Below are 24,896 nucleotides of genomic sequence, written 5' to 3' on the forward strand. Positions count from 1 at the left end.
GTGATGGTTCTTTTTTTATTGAAGAATATGTTTAGTTTTATGTTAGTCCCACTTGTTTATTTTTGCTTTTGATTTCCTCATCCTTGATGTCAAATCCCTTAGTAATATGAGAGCTAATGTCAGAGAATAATTTCACTACATTTCGATGAATTTATGTATTGCGGTTTAAAATTTAAATATCTGATGCATTCTGAATTAACTTTTCCACATAGTGTGAAAAAGTGGCTTAATTTTTTTCTTTAGTATGTGTCTAGCCAATTTTTAAAAGATTATTTAATGAAGCAACTTTCCTTTCTTCATTTTGTGGTCTTGACTCCTTTATCATAATAATGTGTCTCTGTTTGTGAGGATTTATTTCTATTCCATTGATCTGTAAGCTTTTTTATTTCTAAATCACACTGATTTGATTACTTTAGCTTTGTAGTAATCAATCAATAGTTCAGAATCTTGGAACACAATGCATAAGCAATACTGAGGAAAAGGGAGATGGGAGGCATTGTGTTCCATTATTACCTTTTTGAGATATTTCCATATTTTCTACCTTGGAGGCTTATTTTAAATTACTTGACTAGGGCTAAGTTTAAAAATATCCTCTGAACATAGTGCTAACTTAATATCCTCCTTTCAGGGAAGTTCTCAATGGTAGAGCAGTTGCCTTGAATATTGAGGCCCTGGGTTCAATTGCCATCAATGGCAAAAGACAAAACTAAAGTAAAAGTCTTATACAATTACATAATGACAAATCTATGTTTAAAATCTTTGCTATGTTTAGAGTCTCTTGCTTCATTTTTTTGCCACTAGCATTATAGGATCATTTACATTTCAAGGAATTTTTCATACTTTCTATCCTTGATCATTTCCCTATTTTAACACTAGAAATCATTTCTTTGTATACAGATAGAGACATTTAGAAAAAGACCAATCATGGAATTAATCATCTCAGATAAGCATGATATATTGGGAAGTCATTTTTGTTTTATCATTTTAGTTTAGTCAACAGGTTTACAATGGTATTAATGTGTATGGCTTTGTATTAATATTTATGACTTTGATGAACAGTCATGGCAGCTTAGTGCCACCAGACTGCCATTACCCTCTATCCATGCCCTAATCTTAATTGTAATCTGCTCTTCAGCTCCACCACCTCTGCCTCCCTGCATTGCGATCTATCTTTCATACAATCTGAGGTCAAGTATGTGTCATCATTATATGCTGTTTGATCTCTTATTTTATCTATAGACAAGAGAAGAGTGAGATCAGGTAGCTCTTTTTTCTTCCTATGACATATTTTTCTTAGCAAGATGCTTTCTGTTTCTAAGTGTGGAAACACATAATAACTTACAGTTATTTTTATTGTCGTGTATCTATACTAATATTTTATTTTTTTACTCACCTGACAATGGGCATTTGAGGTATTTTCTTCCTAGATATTATATAAAACAATCTGATATAAAACAATCTTTTCAAGAGGTGTTAAAGCTTCTGCATTTTGGAGGGCATAGCCAAATCATAGAAATACTGCACCATATGTAAGCTTTATTCTTACTTGGTTTTTTTTTTTTTTTTTTTTTTGGTTTTTTGGGCCACACCCGTTTGATGCTCAGGGGTTACTCCTGGCTAAGCGCTCAGAAATTGCCCCTGGCTTGGGGGGACCATATGGGATGCCGGGGGATCGAACCGCAGTCCTTCCTTGGCTGGCGCTTGCAAGGAAGACACCTTACCTCTAGCGCCACCTCGCCGGCCCCTATTATTACTTTTTTTTTTTTTGAGAAATCTACATACTGTGTTCCATAGAGACTGAATCTTCTGACATTCCAAAAACAGTGGGAAAAGGTATATTTTTAACGCATCCCTGATAACACTAGTTGTTTCCAGTCTTTTTGTTTGTATGTTTTGGTTTTGGTTGGGGGGTCTCAGCTGGAGGGGCTCAGAAGTTACTCCTGGCTCTGTACTCAAAAATCACTCCTGGAAGTACTTAGATGTTCATATAAGATTCCAAGGATTGAACCCTGGTTGTCTGTGTGCAAGACTTCTGCCCTCAAACTGGACTATATCTCCACTCCATCCAATCTTCTTTATTTATAGTTTTCTCATTAGTATGAGATAATACTTTATTGTCATTTTGATTTTCAATTCCCAGAAAGCAATGATGTACACATTTTCATATGCCTGCTTACTGCCCATATGACTTCTTTGGATGTCAATTCTCCTCTCCCACTTTTTTGATGGGGTTAGTTCTTGAATTTTAAAATTAATTTTTACATTTTTGATACTAGCCCTTTATCTGATATATAAGAAGAAAATATTTTATCTCATTCAATAGAGTGTATTTTAATGTGACTTGAATTTCTTTTGACTTGTGAAGACTTTTTTAATTTGGTTGTCAAACATGAGACTTAACTTCTGTAATATTTCTCGCCCGATTTGCTTATATATACTTATATATATTTATCCTTGCTACTGGACTAAACTTTTAGACATATCATTTCGAAGGTGATATCTAAAGTGATAAAATTCAGGAGATTTTACCTCTACTTTCTTAGAAGTATTTTTGGATTCTTTCTAATCTCAAGATACTTAATATAGGGGGCATGTTATTTGTGTTACATATTGCCTACCTGGATTTTATTCCCATTACCCCATATTGTAATCTGCGCACAGTGAGAACTGATCAATGAGCATAGAGCCAAGTGTAACCCCCAAGCACTGTCAGCTATGTCACCCCCAAACAAAATAATAATTTTAAAAATAGTAAATAAAAACTAAAACTTTTTGAAGTTGGAACAGTAAAACTTCTCTTTTATTTTTATTGTACCTTCAAATGGGGTTCATAAGGCCCAGATCCCACTGGCAGTACTTGATTACCCAGATTGGTGGATTAATCAATACAAGATCCAAGAATGCCATGCTACCCAGGTTCCCTGGTGATGCAGGAAACCTTTAAAGTCACACTCAGGTGTAGAGGGTTTCCAGTGCTTCATCTGAAAATATTTGTGAACTCCCAGAATAAATATGAATCAGAGGCAAACTAGACATGTGCCTCAACATATTGTTATTTCTTGGCTCACCCATTTACTTATTTTTTATCTTTGTCAGTGTACTGAGATTATTGAATTATCTCTGAGATTTATATGTAGGAGAGTTTGACCTGTGTCTTCTTTAAAATATTTTCAATTTGTTACAATCTCAAGATGATTTATCTATTTTGAATTAACAGTCTGTATGAAAAGAGATATGTATGTAGCCTTTTTTTAAAATTTTGTTTTGTATGTAGCTGTAATGCGCAGTTTTTCCACCATTTGTTGAAATAGCTTTCCTTGCTCCATTTCATGCACCCAGCTTTTTTTTAATAGGATAATTGTTCATAAATCTGAGGGTTTATATCTGGACTCAATTCTATCCATTTTATCTGTGAAGCTATCTTTATTCAGGTTTGACAGTTTTGATTACTATAGGTTTATAATACAATACGGAGTTTGGAAATGTAATCTCCTTTCTTTTTATAAGAATAGTTAGGGCTACTCCAGAATTTTATGGTTTCATGCAAATTTTAAAATAGTTTATTATAATATTTTGAAGAAATTAATTAAGATTTTTATAGGAATTTCATAAAATTTGTAAAACTCTTTGGGCAGGATTGTCATTTTGACAATTTGGAAAATTGTCCATTATTTAAAATTAAATGGAAAAATTTGTTTTGGGATACAACTTTTAATATATTACAATAGAAATATGTTTATGGGGGGAGGTAAAGTGCGGCTTTTGCTACAGTGAAAGTTGGTTAATGAAGGATCCTGAAAGACAATTTATTGAATTCTGCCTGACATGTAATTAATTTCAGAATTTATTGTAATGGTGCTTACATGAAAACCAAGAAGATGCACTAGATTGAAATCATTGAAAGCAGTTATCTGTAATAAACCTTTCTTTAGTATTTGATGGACAATTTGATCCATTGATATGAAAATAAAGCAATAAAAATTAAATGAATGAGTAGTTACAATAATTACTTTAAATTTGAAAAGGAGATAGGTATATATCAAGTGCATACTATATTTTTGCTATTGATGTAAATTGACCAAATAAATGTGCTATTTCACACAATATAATTTAGGCTCTGGTGATTGCATAAATCAAGTTAATAGATTAGGGAGCACAATATTATGAAAGTAGATAAGAATAAAGTCAATAATCCTTTTATAGGCAAGTAAAACTATAGACAAGACTCATCATTTCCAAGTACCTAATCCCAGTTCTATCCCTAGGACCACATGGTCCTCTAAAAATCACAGAGCATAGATGGCCCTGAAAGTTCCCAAGCATCACTGGGCCTGAGCACTGCTATATTTTTAGGCCCTTGCACTGAACTATCTGTCCTGATCAACTGAAAGTCAGATGAAATAGACACCAGGCTACCCATAGAGAAACCAACCAAGAATAGAACTATTCATTAAGTTAATGACACAATTTTTAATAATTTCCAAGTAATAAATAAAAACCATTTCTCTGTATTTTTTAAAATCTTATCTTGGCTTCTGCTTCAATTTTGTCCAATTGCTGAACCTATAAGTAGTATAATTTCTTTTCTTCTAATACTTTTATTAAATTGAGAATTATAGCTCGGTTTTAAAATTTTACAAATTTTAGATTCATAGAAGTTTTAGACAAGCTATTTTCTACAAAATCTTTCCTCACATGAGAGGCATATCCTATATTTATCAGAATATTTTGATATTTTTCTTTAAAAATAAAAAGATAACTTAAAATCAAGCAAATACACATACCAAGCATACCCACACTTGCTCACATATCTTGTAGTTTTGTGGAGGATGTTATGGTTACCATATTTTCCGGCATATAAGATGACCGGGCGTATAAGACAACCCCCTAATTTTGCAGTTAAAACGTAAGATTAGGCCTATATTCGCTGTATCAGACAGAACTTTCCTGTGCTGCAACTACACCACAGTGAGCCAATCACAAACAAGCAAAGGTTCAAAGATTGTACTGTCATAGACTTCCTCTCTGACTCTGGCCAATCTGAGCAGGCTTTTGACAGTGTGGATTCGGGTCCAGAACATTGTCTAATTTGCATGCATAAAAAGCCTGCTTGGATTGGCTGAGTTAGAGAGGCGGTCTGAGCAGCTGGCAGTGATTGGTGCAGGATCCAGTTGGAAAATCCGTTTTGTGGCAATATTCAGACAATTTTCGTTTAGCGGCATATTGAAACATTTTCCGGGATATACTCAGCGTATAAGACGATCCCGATTTTCGGTTGACTGTTTTTGTTTCAAAAGTCGTCTTATATGCCAGAAAATATGGTAGTTGTGCATAACTTTGTTCCTTTTAACAATGTTTCTTCTTTCAGCTATTGTGAACATTAATAGCCATCAATTCTCAATTGTGTTTCCTTTCAAAACTTTCTCTAAGGTGCAACCACCCAGGTACCTGTCTCTTTCCTTTCTAAAGAGCAGCTGAGTTCAATGACTGACTGAAGGAATTGTATTAAGGCCTGATTTCATTCCGCTATACTCAAGACAGCTCTGAAAGGAAATACCAGTTCTAGAGTTTCCCCTTTGGGTAATATGAACCCTTTATTAAAATGCTTTAAATGTTACCATCTCTCTGTTGAAGACTGATTCTTTCATCCTAACATATTATTCTATAGGGCATATTGTGATAACGTCTTTGGTAATAAAACTATATTGTAACATGAATCAGTGAGCTTTACCTCAAAATGTCGATAGATATAATAGATGAAACACCTCAACCATCACCAAATTATTCACATCATTTTATGTTTTTCTGTGTAATTTGGGGGTGCTGGCTCTCCAGTACATTAAATGTGTGCAATAGCTATAATGATCACTTTGGTTCAGAGCCACCAATGCTTCAAAGCCACCAGAGCCAAACCTGATGGATACTCAGGAGCCATTTGGACTATACACAGCGGTGTTAGGGGCTTAAGCAATGTTTAGGATCAAAATTACAGATTGGTATATGCATAACATGAACTCCAGTTCTCTGGGCCTTGCCCCTATCCCTGTAATAATCTAAATATTTTCAAATTGACAAATTTTGTTTATGTTCACTGTGAGTCATGCATAGAAAAATAAGAATAATATATTTCCTTAATATAATAACAGATACACTATGAAAGAAGCAAAACAAAATTATTGACACTTTATCTAGATACCCAGAAACTTTGTTAGTATTTCTCAATCCATGTAAACTCCTAAGAAAACTATAGGAAAATATAAAAACAGACACGAACTATAAATCACTTATTTTCTATGCATAACCCAATTCTTATTAGGCTAATTTTGATTACTGAATTCAATTTAAGCACCTCTATAAAACAGCTTGCAAAGAGCCTTTTAATCAATAATAACCAGGGTTTTCACATATTGTCTTTCATTTTAGTTCTCCAAGCATAGATATCTATTTATCAATCTGTCTTATCCTATTATCTCGCAATAGATTGATTCAATGATGATCTACCACGGTATATGCTGATCATTGTTCTTTTTCTATGGAATTTAATTAACAGACGTTTCTGTTATTAATATTCAAATAATTTATTCATACTCAGGGATTTCTTTACTTTCATTTCAAAGCCTAAAAATGTTGTAGCAACAAAAACTCAATGATTTTCTTTTCTTTTAAAATATGTCAAATTAGAGACAGTAAAAGAGAAAAGCTTGCAGTTTTTCTTCCTACATAGATTGTGTGCAGAGCAATGGTACAGGAAGGATGCTTGCCTTGCACACAGTTAACCCCAGTTCTAAACCCTGCATCCCATATGGTAGCCCAAGCCCCACCAAGAATGATTCCTGAGAACAGAACCAGGAATAAGCCCTGAGCACAACTGGGTGTGGCATTTAAGCAAACATAAAACAAACAACAAATGATAAATAGCATTGGGAATTTAATCACAATTCAGTAAGACATTGATTGAATTCACAAATAGTATGCACTACAGTATATAGAAAATTTCTACAATGTACTTTGATATTTTAGTTTATAATTAGAGAGACTAGAGTTATAGCTGAAAGATTTTATTTTCCATATAGTTACTCCCTTACAGCTGAAAGAGTTCATATTCATATACCCTATAGCTACTCTTTTTTTTATTTAAACACCTTGATTACATACATGATTGTGTTTGGGTTTCAGTCATGTAAAGAACACCACCCATCACCAGTGCAAATTCCCATCACCAATGTCCCAAGTCTCCCTCCTCCCCACCCGACCCCCGCCTGTACTCTAAACAGGCTCTCCATTTCCCTCATACATTCTCATTATTAGGACAGTTCAAAATGTAGTTATTTCTCTAACTAAACTCATCACTCTTTGTGGTGAGCTTCCTGAGGTGAGCTGGAACTTCCAGCTCTTTTCTCTTTTGTGTCTGAAAATTATTATTGCAAGAATGTCTTTCATTTTTCTTAAAACCCATAGATGAGTGAGACAATTCTGCATTTTTCTCTCTCTCTGACTTATTTCACTCAGCATAATAGATTCCGTGTACATCCATGTATAGGAAAATTTCATGACTTCATTTCTCCTGACAGCTGCATAATATTCCATTGTGTATATGTACCACAACCAAGATGCCCTTCAACAGACGAATGGCTAAAGAAACTATAGCTACTCTTTTTAAGTATTGGAAAATGAAGATGTTAAGAAGTACAGGTTAATTTTAAAGAAACACAATATTTTAGAACTCTTTAAAGGGCCAAATACTAGTAATGGGACTTATGGTGAAAATAAAAGTTTATACATTATTTACAAACTAATAGCAACACCTCGTTCACTTTATGATAGATTTTTAAGTTACATTCTATTACTAGTCTAATAATGGTACATTTTGTAGAATAATGTGTAATCTCTAAAAATATAAAGAAAAAATAGTCATAACTAAATTTTTATAAATAATTATGGGCCTCATTTTATATATTTACTTCACTTATATGCATTTTTATAAGTAAAATTGCAGTTTTCACAGTACATTTTCTGATGCCTGTAGTAGTTTTCTTATACTTTATGCTTATAGCTTATAAGTATAACATATAAGTGTTTTATAAGTAAACATGTAAGTATATAAGCTTATATATTCTTAACATACTTATAGTATATATAAGTAGTTTTTTATATTTTATCTACTACTTCTAAATATTGTTGTCATCTTTCCGATGAGATCAGCATGAGGACAAATCTGTTATTCTGTCTAGTCTCAATAATTATAACAGCACTAGGAAAAAGTCATTACTATTATCTATCTATCCTAATGGAATCAAAAGGAAATATATGTATAACAAATATATGTATAACAAAATATGCTTATGCTACACAGTAAGTGAAATTCTTTCCTATCTTGTTCCAAAACCAATGATAACTGGTAGCATGATAACCACCAATTCCATGTAGCAAATTGCAAGACTTCATTTTTTTCTATCACTGACCTATATCCCTTTTGTTTATACCACAACTAAGTAATTTTTTAATCTGTTACTCAATAGGTAACAGGTTGTTTCCAGACCTTGCCTATTGTAAATACCTCTACAAAGCTATTTGGCTTTTCTGTTCACAAGGCAAGTTTCTAACCAACTAAGCCATGGAACACTCATTTTGAATTTAGTATTCATTGAATAGATACCATAAAATAGAATTATTAAATATATGGTAAGTCTATGTTTAATTTTTGAGAAGTTATCACAATAAAAAAGAGGCTGAACCACATTGCATTCAACCCAATACTAAACAAAGGACCTTTTATCCTCCACACCCCAGGAAAAACTTGTTTCTGGTTTTTTTGATTCGGGCATATTTCATTTTTATTTTGATTTTCATTTAGCTGATAGTCAGTGATAGAATGCTTTAATATGACTGCTGGTCAATTTATGTCTCCTTTGGATAGAATTCTGTTCAAATATACTTCCATAAAAGTAGGATACAATTTTATTTTAGTGATCCTTCTTTTCCTTAGGCAAAAGCTTTTAAGTTTGATGTAATACAATTTATTTGTGCTTTTGTTTTCATTGCTAATGAAGACAAATCACTTAACACACCACTGAAGCAAATACAACAGTGTCTTACTTATGTTTTCTTTGAGGTATTTTATGGATTAGGTGTAACATCTAGGTCTTTAATCTATTTTCGTTTAATTTATGTGCATGTTATAAGACAGTGTTCCAATTTCATTCATTTGCAAGTGGTTAACTAGTTTTTTCAACACCATTTTGAAGCAGGAGAAAAGCCAGATTAAATATGGTATAAAAGTAAATTTGATAGGGAAACAACTTTTTCTCTCAAGAAAAAAATAAATCATCAGGCAAACATTGCAGAGCTTAACCATAATTGTTATGCCAACATTGTGTTTATACAAGGATTAATAGACATATTCCAACATGTCTTTTAACATGCCAACATCATTCTCCCTTCAATATTATATTAATTCTGTCTTTGATGATGTCTTTCTTACATAATCTTAAACTATGTTGGAGAACATATGGGTTGCTAAAGAGGTTAATGTGTTGTAGATTCTGACCACTTCAAAAATTAGAATGAGCTTTGAGACTTCAGCTGCATTGTATGCTGATTGTAATATAGTTCCAAAAAGAAAAAAAAAATCACACCAACCTGTGCCAATGCATCTTGACTTAAAATCATAGCTTTAGAAGATATTACAGCAGGGAGGGTGCTTTTTTTGTATAGGACTGACATGGGATCAATTTCTGGCATCCCATATGGACCTGTGAGACATTCCAGTATTTATTTTAGAGATCAAAATTTGGAATAAGTCCTGAACATTGCTTTATGTGGCACTGGAAATCACATGTAAAATAAAATAAAATATTATTTCTAAAAGATTCCTTAAATATTATGAATATTCAGTCTTTTATTGAATTGTTTTATTTATATGCTTATATAACTAAATTTATGGAAAAAATTCCACTATTTTTGACTCTTTGAGGGTTTATTATTGCATTTAGTAAACAGTTTGTCTTATAAACAATCCATTGACTTTATTAATGTTTTTTCTTGCCATGATAAAATCTAACACCTTAGAAATATCTCCCTCAATGGAGTCTTGATCTTTGCTGAGATTAATTTCATGTTAAGGAAGTTTCTCTGTCCCTTGTACACTTGGTATCAGCAGAAGAATGAATTTATTCCTAATTTCAAGAGTCTTTGAGTATTGGATAAAATATTTATAAGAAAACTCCAGGTGTTCATGGAGTTATAGAGAATTATGCAGTTTATAAATTGGTACAAGCCCATTCCCATGTCTAGATTTTTCTTTGCACCTTGAATGATTGGCTTTACATATACAAGCACATATATATTTGGTACAGTAAACAAATTTTTCACAGCTCATAAACACATTTCCTTCATTACTTTAAATACTGTAGTTTCAGACATTTTGAGATACAATATAGATATTTATCACACAAAAAAACAGATCCTAGGAATTGAGCTTCCATATGAACTGACAATACCACTCCTAGGAATATAACATATGAGACTAAAAACACAATGCAGGAAAACCTTCTGCACCATTATGTTCTTTGTAGTATCATGCATGATAGCCAGAAACTAGAAACAACACAAGTGCCCAAGAACAGGAAAGTAGATAATGAAACCATGCTGCCTCTACACAATGGAATACTATGCAGCTGTTATGTAAAATTGATGGTATTAAATTTTCTTATACATGGGTAAATATGGAGTATTATACTGAGAGAAAGAAGTCAGAGGGAGAGGGATTAACATAAAATTATCATAACAGTTTTTGGAATATAAAAATAATAGTATGGTGTTAATATCCGAAGACAGTAGAGATGAGATGAAGGTCTGAATGACCAGTTCATGGTAGTAAGTAAGCTTGCCACAAATAGTAGGACAATGCAGTTAGGGCAGAGAAAAGACCACTATGAAAATGATAGATGGAAAATGATCACTTCGGACAAGAACTTGCCACTGAAAGGAGATAAAGTGGTATCTATGATACACTTTCAGGAACAAACTTCAGTAACTTGGAAACCACAGTGTCTAAAGGGAAAGAAGGCAGATAGAGAATATAAATGCCTGGTGCACAGCCTAGCAGGGGAAAGATCAGGGGGAAGAGGGTTGAGGAAAATTAAGGACATAAGTTGTAGAATTGTGTACTGTTGAATGGTGTTGTACATTGTGTGAGTGAATTTAATCATGAACAACTTTGTAAATGTGCATCTCACAGTGATTCGATTAAAATTTATAAAAAGGAAGACATGTGTACAATTAATGCATGCTTTTGTTTAATGACTATTAAGAATGGCTTTTCATGGCAACATAGTATTATTTGAGGTCATGTGCTTATTTTGTAAGCACTTTTTTGCACTAAAGGTATAATATAGAAAACTCTATTGTCTGTGTCATTGAACTCATGGATGATGGCTGGAGTCTTAATTTCTCTGAGAACATAAAACACAGGAGTTCCTGATTTTATATATATATATATATATATATATATATATATATACAAATATACATATACACACAAATTCCAACCTCATTCTCTCTTTAAAATCTTGTAATTAACAAAATACAGTAACCATCTTTGCATTGGACCCATTCCATAGATTCAATCTATTCTTGAAAGAGATATAAACCAAGCCTTGAAAAATTATGAGTACGCTGGCCACACAGCTGAAAGTTAGCATTCTCTAGGAGAGCCAAGCTTCCACACTGCCAAAGTCACACCTGTAGAATTAATCACCCATAATCGCCACTTTACCTATAGCTCTGCTTCACCAGTCTCTATGATTCTCTGCAAAGACAACAATCTGACTAAACTCCAGGGTATTCAGGTATTTGGGCTAATAACACCAGGGTTTTTTGGAGTGTATGCGGGCACCCTCTCCTCCTCAATGCATTCTCCTACTCCTTGGACACCTGGTAGGTGTAACCATGCCTACAAATGTTTGCATTTCGCCAGTTCCATAATTCATTCTTTTCTCAAAAGAGATGTAAACCAAGCTGTGAAAAATCATGGGTACACTAACCACACAGCTGAAAGTTTTAAATCTAGGAAGGAGAGGGTCTGCCATGCTCCTACCCTGCTGAAGCTACACCTGCTGCATCCATCACCTATAAGTGCCACTTTGTCTATGGCCATGATTCACCATTCCTCTACAATCTCTGCAGACAAACCAATTAGATGATACTCCAGGTAAGCTGCTACTTGGGTTTATATCAGCAGGACGTTTCTGGAGTGAGTAAAGGCACCCCCCCCCCACACACACACACATTTCTTACTTCCCAGTGATCTTGCAGCCATAATTATGCCGTAACAAAAGACACAGTATTGTCGTAGAGCTTTGAATGCTTGGTAAGACATTTGTAGCCATGCAAAAACTTATTTGTTTGATGCTGTCATCCCCATAGGAACTCACCAATTTATATGCTTCTATGTAGCTGAGGTCACTTAATGTTCAGAAACTAATGACATAACAGAATGTTCAGCTCACAACAAGAGCTCAATAAAGCTTCTACCAACGTCTTAATGACCTCATTGGAGATACAATAATTTTCGCAAATTTGCTTGTGATGTACTTTAATTTTTTCTTTCCTCTCTTCCATTTTAAAAAAAATTCTGTCCTTTTAAAAATAATTTTGCTCTCAGTTATCTGGTAACAAATGTATTATGGCCAACTATGTCAAGTAGGTGATGCATGTTTTTTTAAATAGAGGAAAAATATAAGTATTTTATGTAATATGGCCTCCAGTTGCTGATAAAGCTGGAGCAGTTTTTGTCATATATTCAAAAGAAGTTTTATATATCATTTGGTTTGAATTTGATAATTTATATTGTATAATCATTTCATTTGACATTTCTTCATTATAACTGAGTAGTAAATTTTTGAGAAAACAGCTTTAGCAGTGGGTATTGTGCTTGCTTACCTTGCATGCATCTGACCTGGGTTCAAACCTCAGAAAAACATATGGCCTCCAGAATACCAGCAGGAGTGACTTTTGAACAAAGAACCATGAGTAACCACTGAGCATTTGCAGGGTTAACCTAACAATTGAAACAAACAAACAAGAAAATTAAAAAATATTCAAATTGTTCATGTTTTACAGAGGAGTTCTAGATAATTCTGTCTTTTCACTGGTTTCTTTGTGAATGTACGTAATATCATTTCATTAAGTATGGCTTTAGTAAATGGATCATTGACAACTGGAACCAAATTAAAAATTTATTCATAGCCATAGCCTGATATAAGGAAAAATAGCCTTTAATACAGTTTTAGGTTAACATGAAAAATTTTGAAAAATTATGGGAATGTCTAAAAACATCCTTACTATTACTACACCTATATTTTCTTTCTTGTAATGTATTATTTTATTATTCCTTTTAAAACTGAACAGCAATGTTTGATATATTTTATTAAGTGAAGTCATTATTTGTTTGAGGGTTTTTTCAAAGTTACCTGATCTATGGGTCTTGAAAAATGCATTTATTCTATTTTCAAAATGATATCAAGTTATATAGCCCAAATCACTGTACTCCATTTATTTATCTTCCATTTTTGTCTCAATTACGAAAAGATGTTTCCTATTTCTTGTGTCTCCTATTTCCTTAAATGGTGATTTACAGTTTTCTTTGAATAAGTATTTTATCTCCTTAATCTGATTTCTGTTACTTAAGTGTGTGTATGGGAAAGGTAGCAATATCAAATGTAATTTTTAAAAAGTAATTATCTTTCATTCATTGTTTACATATAGAAATGAGATATTTATTCAACTTCCTTTTATAATGTGTCACTGTACTATTTAGGTTTACTGTTTTTGTGTTTTTGTAGAATATTTAGCGTTTTTCTAAGAATAAAACATTGTGAGCAGTTATAATTTAATATATTTTCAAACCTAGATCCTGTTTATATGTGTATATATATATATATATTTGTTGCCTCTTAACTTTGTGAAAGATTTTTTATACAATATTGAATGTTAGTTTTGAGTAAATATCCTTGGTTTTTAGATGTAACTGACTGTTGGTTTATATCAGATAACCTTCACTTTATTTAAAAGCTTTCATTCTATGCCCACTTTGTGGGGTTATTTTTTTATTATGAAAGGGTATTAGATTTTTTAAGTGTTTCTCTGCTTCTGGCATGTTCAAATAACTTATATTTCCTTTAATGATATGGTGTATAACATTCATTGACTTATATATATTAAACTATTCTTGTATATTTGAGATAAGTCTTTAGTCGTATTTTGGGTTTTGGTTCTCTATTTTGTTGCTGAAGATTTTTGTGTCTATGTTCATCAGCTATAATAATGGTCTATAATTTTTGTTTTTGGAGATTTCTTTTTATTACTTGATGTGATGGTAATTTTCCCTCAGAAAAATTGTTTGTCAGGATTCTTGCTTCTTCAACTTTCCAGAAGAAGAAAAGAAAGCAATCCTTTGAAGATTTGAAAAACCTCACTAGCAAATCTTTCTGGGATCAGAATTTTATTTTATTTATATTTTTAAATTTTGGGTTCTCACCCTCTGGTCATCAGGAGTTACTCCTTAGTCTTCATTCAATCCATAAGTTCTAGGGAAAATATAGGATGCTGGGGATAGAAATAGGGTCAGCCATGTGCAAGACAAGCATCCTACCAACTGTCCTACCTCTACTGGGGGTGACTTTGTATTACCATTTTAATTTACTCATTTATAATTTGTGTGTTCCAAATGGCATTACTTCCTAATTCAGTCCGTGCCTGTTGTATGTCTTCAACATCTGTACATTTTGTTTAAGTTATTCAATTTTATTGAATAAAGATCTTGATAGTCATATTATAAGATCTTTTGAAATCTTCTAGTATTTATTGCAACTTTAACCTTTTCAAGTCTTACCTGGCTTATTAAAGTAAGGTCTACTATAGTTAATGGTTTGCTGAAAATATACTCTCTTAAAAATGATATTTTTAATTTTTTATTACATTAGTTAAACATAGTGTTTACAGTACAGTTGGTTAATTTTCACAGATACAAAGTGTTTCATCATTGAGTTTCAGTCATATAACACCCTTCAGTGAACATTCTCTGCCACACTATTCTTGTTTTTGTTTTCTATTTATATTTGTTTCTATTTTATTGATTTACACTTTATGATTTATCATTCCCCTCCCATTTAATTTATTTTTGTCAGTAATTTAAGATATGTAGTTAGATTATTTGTTTTTTATTGTTTCCGTGATAAGCATTTGTGTTGCTATAAACGTCTGTCTTACAATAGATTTTGTTATGAAGCATATGTTCTTATAAGTTGTGTCTTCTCACTTGTTTTTCTTTGAATTCACACTTGGTGAGATATGATGAGTAATAAAATTTCCTATTAAATCTACCTTGTTAATCTTTCTTCAAGTATACTAACAATTTTGTTAAAAAGCATGATGATCCTAGGCTAGATACATATGTAGTTATGGTTCTAAGAACTTCTTTATGGAGAATAAATAGTTCATAGATTAAGACACCTAACCTCAATATTTGCATAATAACTTATGATCACTGTTATCTTGGTTAGCGGTTAGCTTTATAATTTTTCCAGTTTATGTATCTTTTTTCATCATTTTTTTCTAATAGTGGAGAGTTTGGCATTAATTTTCATCCTTTTGATAAACCATCTCTAGATATATTGCTTGATCATTGATAATTTACGTTGCTTTATATTTCTAGTTCATGTATTATATCAGGGGTCTCAAATTCAATTTACCTGGGGGCCGCAGGAGGCAAAGTCGGGGTGATGTAGGGCCGCATAAGGGATTTCACAAAAAAAAATCCTCAACTGCCATTAACAGTTTTAATTATTTCTTTTAAACATGAATAGAGGGGGGCCGGGCGGTGGCGCTAAAGGTAAGGTGCCTGCCTTGCCTGCGCTAACCTTGGACGGACCGCGGTTCGATCCCCCGGTGTCCCATATGGTCCCCCAAGCCAGGAGCAACTTCTGAGCACATAGCCAGGAGTAACCCCTGAGCGTTACTGGGTGTGGCCCAAAAACCAAAAAAAAAAAAAAAACATGAATAGAACATTGAGTGAAGATCATGAGAGTTCTTCTGAACATGGCATATTTTGCCTATTCCTTGCTGCCAGAGACTTGACAGCTTTTCTTCTCACAAATCTGAACCACATTTGGCTTTAGAGAGGAAGCAGTTGAGACCCTCAGTATGGCTTGAAGATGATCATCATTAAGTCTAGACCTGTACTTTGACTTATTGAAGTTCAATGTGGAGAATAACTTTTCACAAAAATATGTGCTCCCAAAAAGGCACATGGTGCACTTGAACATTCAGGAAAGCTCAGGGAAGGGGGGGGGGGCAATTCTCTCAAAAATTGCCCATGCATGTCAGCTTTTCCATGAATCTCCCTGAACTTGGCTTTGAGATCAGAGTTGCATTGCAGGTCAATGAGCTCCATTTGAAGCACAGGCGGAGCATGTTGCACATCAAAGGAAAAGGGGTCCACAAAAATTTGGAAAGTGGCTCTGTGCTTTTTGAGGTCTGCAAATCTGTGATCAAAATCCTTTTCTAGCTTAAAAATAGCATCAACATATTTCTCACCACTGAATGATATACTTGCATCCAAAAGTTCCTTGCATGCTGGAAAATGGCAAAGATTTGTCTGAGAGAGCTGGGATTTCCATAACACAAGTTTTGTGGAGAATGCTCTTACGTTGTCAAAGGCAGCACTGATCAGCTGCCCCGGGCCTCGTAATATCTTGTTTAGTACATTCAGCTTATGTGTGATGTCAACAAGAAAAGCTAAGTCCATGAGCCATTTGTGATCACTCAACTCAGAAACAGCATTTCCCATCCTTCTCCATGAAGGCTTTCACTTCTTCTCTCAACTCAAAAAATCTTTTCAGGACATTTCTCCTGCTGAGCCAACTTACCTTGGTGAAATAGAGCACATCTCCATATTTTAACTCCATTTCCTCTAAAAAAGTACGGAACCTCCTGTGCTTTAAGCCCCTGGATCTGATTTGGTTGATGCATTTCACAACAACAGACATCACAATGTCACACGGCAGACATTTTCTGCAAAGGGCCTGCTGATTGATAATGCAGTGAAAAGCAATGGCGGCCTCTATATCCTCCTCTTCAAGTTTTTATTGAACAAGTGACACCAGTTTATTTTTCCTCCCTGTCATGGATGGCGCTCAATCAGTTATTATTCCAACAAACCTCTTCCATGGCAAACCTGCATTCTCAATGGCATCACACAGATGCCAAAATATCTCATTAGTGGTAGTCTGGCCATGCATTGGAATTATTGTGAGCAGCTCCTCTGTCAATTCAAAATTGCAATCGACACCATGGACATAAATTGTGAGCTGCACAGTGTCTGTTATATCTGTGCTCTTGTCAAGAGCAACTGAGTATGCATCAAAACATTTGGTTTTCTCACACAGTTGATGATAAATGTCACTTGACATGTCAGAAATGTGCTCTGCCACAGTGTTGGCAGAAAGGCTGATTTTGCTAAACTGACCTTTCTTTTCCAGACAGATAATACTTGCAGCTTGTAGCATGCATTTTTTAACGAACTCTCCTTCTGTGAATGGTTTTCCTGCCTTAGCAATCATCTCACTAACCATGTAACTAGCTTCGACTGATGCAACATTCTCTTTGGTTGCTTTCTTGAAGAAATCTTGTTGCCTCATTAGACATGCTTTAAGACGGGCAACCTGCTTGGCTCTTTTATTTCCTTGATATTTTGCACATTTCTCAGCATGTTTAGTTGAATAATGGCGTTTCAAGTTGTATTCCTTGTGCACTGCAACTTTCTCTGAGCAAATAAGACATGTGGGGATGCCCCTGTGCTGTAGCACCACATTGCTGGCCCCTTCATTTCTTTCTAATAGCAAAAACATTTTTCTAAAATTTTCTCATTAAAAAGTGTTATTCCACTATGTTTCAGTTTCTATATTACTTTTACTACAGGTTCTTCTTATTATTGGTTTACAAGTGTTTCTCAAGAAATTACAGTGGGCCTATATGCTGATTCTCAGTCAGCCATCATAATCTGAAAGGATCCAAGGATGCTGCACTGCTTATAGTTATGGTACTCAGCATACTTGGATCAACTTAACAGTGCTAGGAGCCTCCAGTTTTGCATATAGTGAAACTTAGATCACTTGGTGCTGAAGCCTAAAATCAATATCAACCATATGTCAAGCTATGATACCTCCTGAACCCTGTGTTATATTTTATTTTATTACTTTTTTTTTGTTGTTGTTGTTGTTGTTGATATTTGGGCTACACCCGGTGATGCTCAGTGGTTGTTCCTGGCTAGAAGATCAGAAATTATTCCTGGGTTGGGGACCATATGGGACACCAGGGGATCAAACTGCAGTTAGTCTTAGGCTAGCGTGGGCCAGGCAGATGGCTTCCCGCTTGCACCACCGCTCTTACCCCTTATTACATTTTGATTTAGATTTACATTTTGATTTAGATTTCTTTGTATGCCAGATATTGGTCTGTTTATTATGGGAGGTTAAGACCCTAATAAAAAGACGTTGAATTCATTCTCAAATTCTTCATGATTACTCTCCTTTCTCAAGTTTGCTTTATATGTTCTGGTTCTTGCACATATAGTTTTTTTTCTTTTAAAAATATTACCTCATTATTTCTTGAAAATATATTTTACTATGAATGAATTTATTTAGCTGTTATTACTTTGAAAAACACTTTATTACCTCTAAAATATGAGTGAAAACTTGTGCTCGAGTGATAGCACAGTGATATGGCATTTGCAAGTGAATGACCCAGGACAAACCAAGGTTCTATCCCTGGCATTCCATATGGTCCCCCTAGCTTGCAAGGAGAGACTTCTAAGTACAGAGCCAGCAGTAACCTGTGGCCCCCCAGAGACCCCGACCCACGGGAGAGACTGGAGACCACAACAGTTATTCACGAGTCACAAAGAGGATTTCGGCCTAAAAGAGAAGAGGGGCTGGGAAACAAAGAGACTCAAGACGAAAGGTTCCGATCAAGAGTCTGTTCATTGTGGGGAAAGGTAGACCTTATATAGTCAGGCAAAACAAAGAGAAAGGGGGCAAGGCATTCTTGGAATAACTGTAACTTTCCATAGGCACATCTTGTTTTTTCAAAATTAACAAGGTTATACATCATGAGGCTGGCATTCATCAATCATGAGGCCCATATTGTGTTAGAGTAACAAAGTATAAGATCTAATCTCTGCTTAGGCCCACCAGCCCCTATCTTTATGGGGACATCTTGGTGTCTGTGGTCAACTCCCCTAGTTCTGATGTATGCAGTAACTCCCCTTTTCTTTAGGTCCAAAGGCAAAGGCCACATCTGCTAGATGCTCAGGCTGGCAGCTCCTGCTAATTGTCACCTAGGCATTTTTGCTCAGACTTTCAGAGAGTACATTTTGATTTTAGTAAAAAGGGGCTTTTAGTTATGCCAAACAGTCTCCATCAGTAACCCCCAAGAGTCGCTGAGTAACAACTTAGCTGAATAGAAATTTTTCATGGGGCTGGAGAGATAGCATGGAGGTAAGGCGTTTGCCTTTCATGCAAAAGGTCATCAGTTCGAATCCCGGCATCCCATATGGTCCCCCGTGCTTGCCAGGAGCAATTTCTGAGCATGAAGCCAGGAGTAACCCCTGAGCACTGCCGGGTGAGACCCAAAAAAACCAAAAAAAAAAAAAGAAATTTTTCATTAGAAGTAGTTATCAACACAATGCTACATATAGTTAACCATTCCTTTCTGGCCAGTAGAGTTTCTTTTGAGATATCTGCTGTTAGACTTATGGGCATCAACGATGTTTATATGTATATTTATGTATATGAAGTTCTATATCATGATTCATATCTATACATATATCACTTTCCTTTTTTAAGATTTTTCACTCTTTCTTTCCATTTTAATGATATTGTCTACTGTGTATATCCCCTAATGAGTATTAATGTCAGTAAACTTCATAGAAATTAGCATTTATAATCTTCTTGTATATGTAAATGCCAACAACCCTTTAATAATACATCAAATAAAATAAGTATCAATTTAATTTAACATGATCAATTGCAGATCGTTTTATACACATGTGGGTGTGTGTTTTCAAAAATCCCTTAGCAGGGTTTGAACTGTCATCTATGCAAATAAAATTCAAATATTATTCAGTCACAATAGGGTAATCTTTTAAGACAGATCTGGCAAGATGTTTGAAGAGGGATAAAATATGTTTGCTTCCTCCTATGATCTCTGAACACCTTCACAAAATTCAAATTAATCATAAATGTACTTGAAACCTTGATGAGCAAGGGGAAGGGTTGATACCGGATATATTGGTGAAAGAAAATTTATCTCTACACAGAAAGGCCCTACATAGAGAGCATAATGCAACTGTGTGGAGTGGACTAGGCTATTGAGCCACCCCATAATATGGCAGAATAGTGAATTTAACTGCAACTGCAGGAAGCCAGCAATATGAAGTTCTACACTACAAATGAAAGAAAGCAAGACCTAAAACGCAAAATACTGAAGACTGGTGTATAAGGAGAGCTTATTTTTTCTTCTTTCTTATTTTTTTAGTGACTTAATTTAAGCACAAGATTACAAAAATTTTTATGGATGATTTTTCAGTCATAGAATAATACTACCCTTCACCAGTACACATTCTTGTCCTTCTTTCTCTTCTTTTTCTTTTCTTTTCTTTTTCCTTTCTTCCTTTTTATTTCTTTTGCACTTGGGGCCATTTCTGTTGATGACCAGATGCTAGTCTTCACTTTATATTGAGGAAATGTCTTGAATGTCTTGGGAAACCATACCATATGCCAGGAATCGGCCCCCTCCTGGCCATTTGACTGTATCATACCTGCTGCTGTTTTTCATAAGAAAAGAAAGAAAGAGAGAAGAAAGAAAGAGAGAAAGAAAGAAAGAAAGAAAGAAAGAAAGAAAGAAAGAAAGAAGAAAAGAAAGAAAAAGAAAGAAAGAAAGAAAGAAAGAAGAAAGAAAGAAAGAAAGAAGGAAGGAAGGAAGGAAGGAAGGAAGGAAGGAAGGAAGGAAGGAAGGAAGGAAGGAAGGAAGGAAGGAAGGAAGGAAGGAAGGAAGGAAAGAAAGAAAGAAAGAAAAGAAAAGAAAGAAAAAGAAAGAAAGAAAGAAAGAAAGAAAAGAAAGAAAGAAGAAAGAAAGAAAGAAAGAGAAAGAAGAAAGAAAGAAAGAAAAAAGAAAAAAGGAAAAGGAAAGAAAAAAGAAAGGAAGGAAGGGAAGAAAGAAAGAAAGAAAGAAAGAAAGAAAGAAAGAAAGAAAGAAAGAAAGAAGAAAGAAAAGAAAGAAAGAAAGAAGAAAGAAAGAAAGAAAGAAAGAAAGAAAGAAAAAGAAAGAAAGAAAAGAAAGAAAAAAAAGAAAGAAAGAAAGAAAGAGAAAAAGAAAGAAAGGAAGGAAGGGAGAGAAAGAAAGAAAGAAAGAAAGAAAGAAAGAAGAAAGAAAGAAAGAAAGAAGAAAGAAAAAAGAAAAAAGAAAAGAAAGAAAGAAAGAAAGAAAGAAAGAAGAAAGAAAGAAAGAAAAAGAAAGAAAGAAAGAAAGAAAGAAAGAAAGAAAGAAGAAAGAAAGAAAAGAAAGAAAGAAAGAAAGAAAGAAAGAAAGAAAGAAAGAAAGAAGAGAGTGAGAGAGAGAGAGAGGAGAGAGAGAGAGAGAGAGAGAGAGAGAGATGTGACTTCAGAAAACTCACCAGGGGCTGGAGAGATAGCACAGTAGCAAGGCATTTGCCTTACATGTGCCCTAACTAGGAGAGACTCAGTTCGATACCTGGCATCCATATGGTCCCCGAGCCTGCCAGGGGGCGAATTTTGAGTGCAGAGCCAGGAGTGATCCCTGAGCGCAGCTGTACGTGGCCCCCAAACCACTTGATCAATCTATCAATAGAGTTAAAAAATTATCATTACCATGAAGCACAAAGCCATTTCTAAACCTCTACATAACAAAGAAAATGGAAGAAAAGAAAAAATAAACACCATCTACAGATAAAGGCAGCCTGGGAAGAATGCTAGTCTTATCAGAACTTTCTCATTTTTCAGATTAAAACTTTCTCATTTTCCTGATTAAGAATTCAAAACAACAATTAAAATTCTGTTCACTAAAATGAGTAAGCCAGTGGAAGAAAATTAACATGAGAGAACATTTAAGAAAATCTACGTATAAAATAGTGAAACAAGCAGTACAATAGCTCATTTAGAAATGCAATTAGAAATAACTTTACCCTGTCCTCTGTCTTTGCATTTTTGTTGTCATAATTAAAAAATAAAAAAAAATAAATAATAAAAAAAATCTAAAAAAAAATATTATCATTTGGGGCTGGAGAGATAGCATGGAGGTAAGGCGTTTGCCTTTCATGCAGAAGGTCATCAGTTCAAATCCCGGCGTCCCATATGGTCCCCCGTGCCTGCCAGGAGCAATTTCTGAGCACGAAGCCAGGAGTAACCCCTGAGCACTGCCGGGTGTGACCCAAAAAACCACACACACACACAAATATATATATATATATATAATATATTATATATATATAATATATATATAATATATATATAATATATATATTATCATTTAAAATAAATAAATAAAAATAAAAACTGTCTTCAGTACTCATCAGATGATGTCACTTGCCACTTTAAAAACCTTTAGTGACTTTGCCTTCCCTCTTGGGTGTGGCCTACCTCTCCAGTTTCATTATCACTTTCCACAGCATATACATTATTTCTAGCATACCAAACTATTCACAATTTCTTTTTTTTTTTCTTTTTTTTTTTCTTTTTCTTTTTTTTTTTCTTCACACCCAGTGGTGCTCAGTGGTTACTCCTGGCTGTCTGCTCAGAAATAGCTCCTGGCAGGCACGGGGGACCATATGGGACACCGGGATTCGAACCAACCACCTTTGGTCCTGGATCGGCTGCTTGCAAGGCAAACGCCGCTGTGCTATCTCACCGGGCCCTATTCACAATTTGTTAAAACTTTCCTTACCCTCAGAAAACTCTCTGCCTTGGCTCTTTCTATACTCTTAAGATACTTTTCCTCCTTTTTCTAGCCTAGTGTCTATTGGCTCTTCACTCTCAGCCTTCATCCCATCCTCTGATTGGATATTTCTTCCTTGCCCAGCTTAGACCACCTTATACCTCTCTTTAGATCTCAAGGTTTGAATATATTATTATCACTCATGCCTGTATTAATTGTGGTTTGCTTCTTGGTCTCTGCTAGACCATGAACTAGAACTTTGTTCTTTGCTTTTCATATTCCTATCACCCAGCAGAATGCCAGCACTTAGATTACTGATTTTTTTTTCACATTAATAATGAATGAATAAATGAAATAATTCAGCCTTTCATTTTTTTTTCTAACCTTGCTTCTTACTCTGTTCTTTCAAAACGAGGCACATGTGTTTCCTGGCTACAGGGTTCCCAAGTACATGTCTCACATACATATGTCACGTGTATCTTCCCTCTTGAGAGGTGTAATTTCATTCTTTCATACTTTATTTATGTTGTTGTTTTTTGGATCATACTGAAAGAAGTGAAAAACATACTTTTAATGAAAGCTTTAAAATATGATATAAATTTATTAAACTCCAGCCATAAGTTGCTTTTCTCTCCAGTTTCATTTCAACTAATTATAAGATGTTTTCTTTAACTACCTGTCTGCATATTCCTTATCTGCCAAGTTACAGAACCTGCCTGCGGCCTCCCTGCGGCCTCCCTGCTTCCCGCAGCTTTACGAGCCCCTGTGTGACCCAACCGCCCTTGAGATTTGAAAATGCTGCCACCCTGCCCCCCCGGCCTCCTTGCTTCCCGCTCCTGTGTGGCCCACCCGCCCTAAAATCTTGAAATTTGAAATCACCTTTATCTCACAACCCCGGGCGCAGCTCACCTACGTCAGTGCTCATTCCTGTTTCTTTTAAGATTGTGCTTTGATGATAAGAATGAATCAACCTGTCTAAATTCTGTATAAAAAGAGACTGGCTTAAGGTTTTAGGGTCTGCAAACCTCTACTCTGCCACGGGTACGTTTCGGACCTCTGACCGATCAGATAATATACGGGTCTTGCTTGCATTAAAAAAAAAAAAAAAAGAAAGTTCAAGAGAAGAATGACCACAGTCGAAAACTTAATCAATGAGCTTTATGATACAGTAGAGGTGTAGAGGAAACCATCAAAAAAGAAGGGAGAAAACATGAAAGCAACAACAACAACAACAAAATATTTAAACAGAAGCCTTCAGTGAATAACCATCCTCATTACAAAATATAGGAAATATAGTAAAATATAAAGGAAAAAGAATATTTGAATGAGCCAATCAATCCCCAGGGTGTTGAAGGGGACAGAAATCTAACTTCCCGAAACTAAGGAATTCAAATGAAATGAACCCAAATAGATGTAAAATAAGATGCATAGTAGCTAAAATATTAGAAAAAGCCTTTTTTTTTTAAAAAAAGTGCAGACTAATATAAAAAGTTACAGCATACCATCAATGAAAACTCAGCAGATCAGGATATAATTGCATGATGTATGCAAAGTGTTGCTTTTAAAAAGATTCTGCCATGAATATTCCATCTATCTTGGCTATAACCTAGACAGAACAGGTAAAAAAGAACAGCATAATTTTTGTTTTGTCTTGGAGACTCAGCCAGTGGTACACAGGTGTTACTACTGGTTCAGAAATCACTCTTGACTGAAGAACCATATTAAATGCAGATGTTCTAATTCCTTTTGGCCACATGCAAGGTTAGTGCCCTACCCACTATGCTATTGCTCTGGCCCCCGGGTAGCTTTTTTTTTTTTTTCAGAAAAAACAATGACAAAATTTATGGTAACCAAAGAAATATTGCAAGCAATATTATTTTTAAAAT

The sequence above is a fragment of the Suncus etruscus genome, chromosome X, assembly GCF_024139225.1.
Source record: "Suncus etruscus isolate mSunEtr1 chromosome X, mSunEtr1.pri.cur, whole genome shotgun sequence".
In the NCBI taxonomy this organism is placed as follows: Eukaryota; Metazoa; Chordata; class Mammalia; order Eulipotyphla; family Soricidae; genus Suncus; species Suncus etruscus.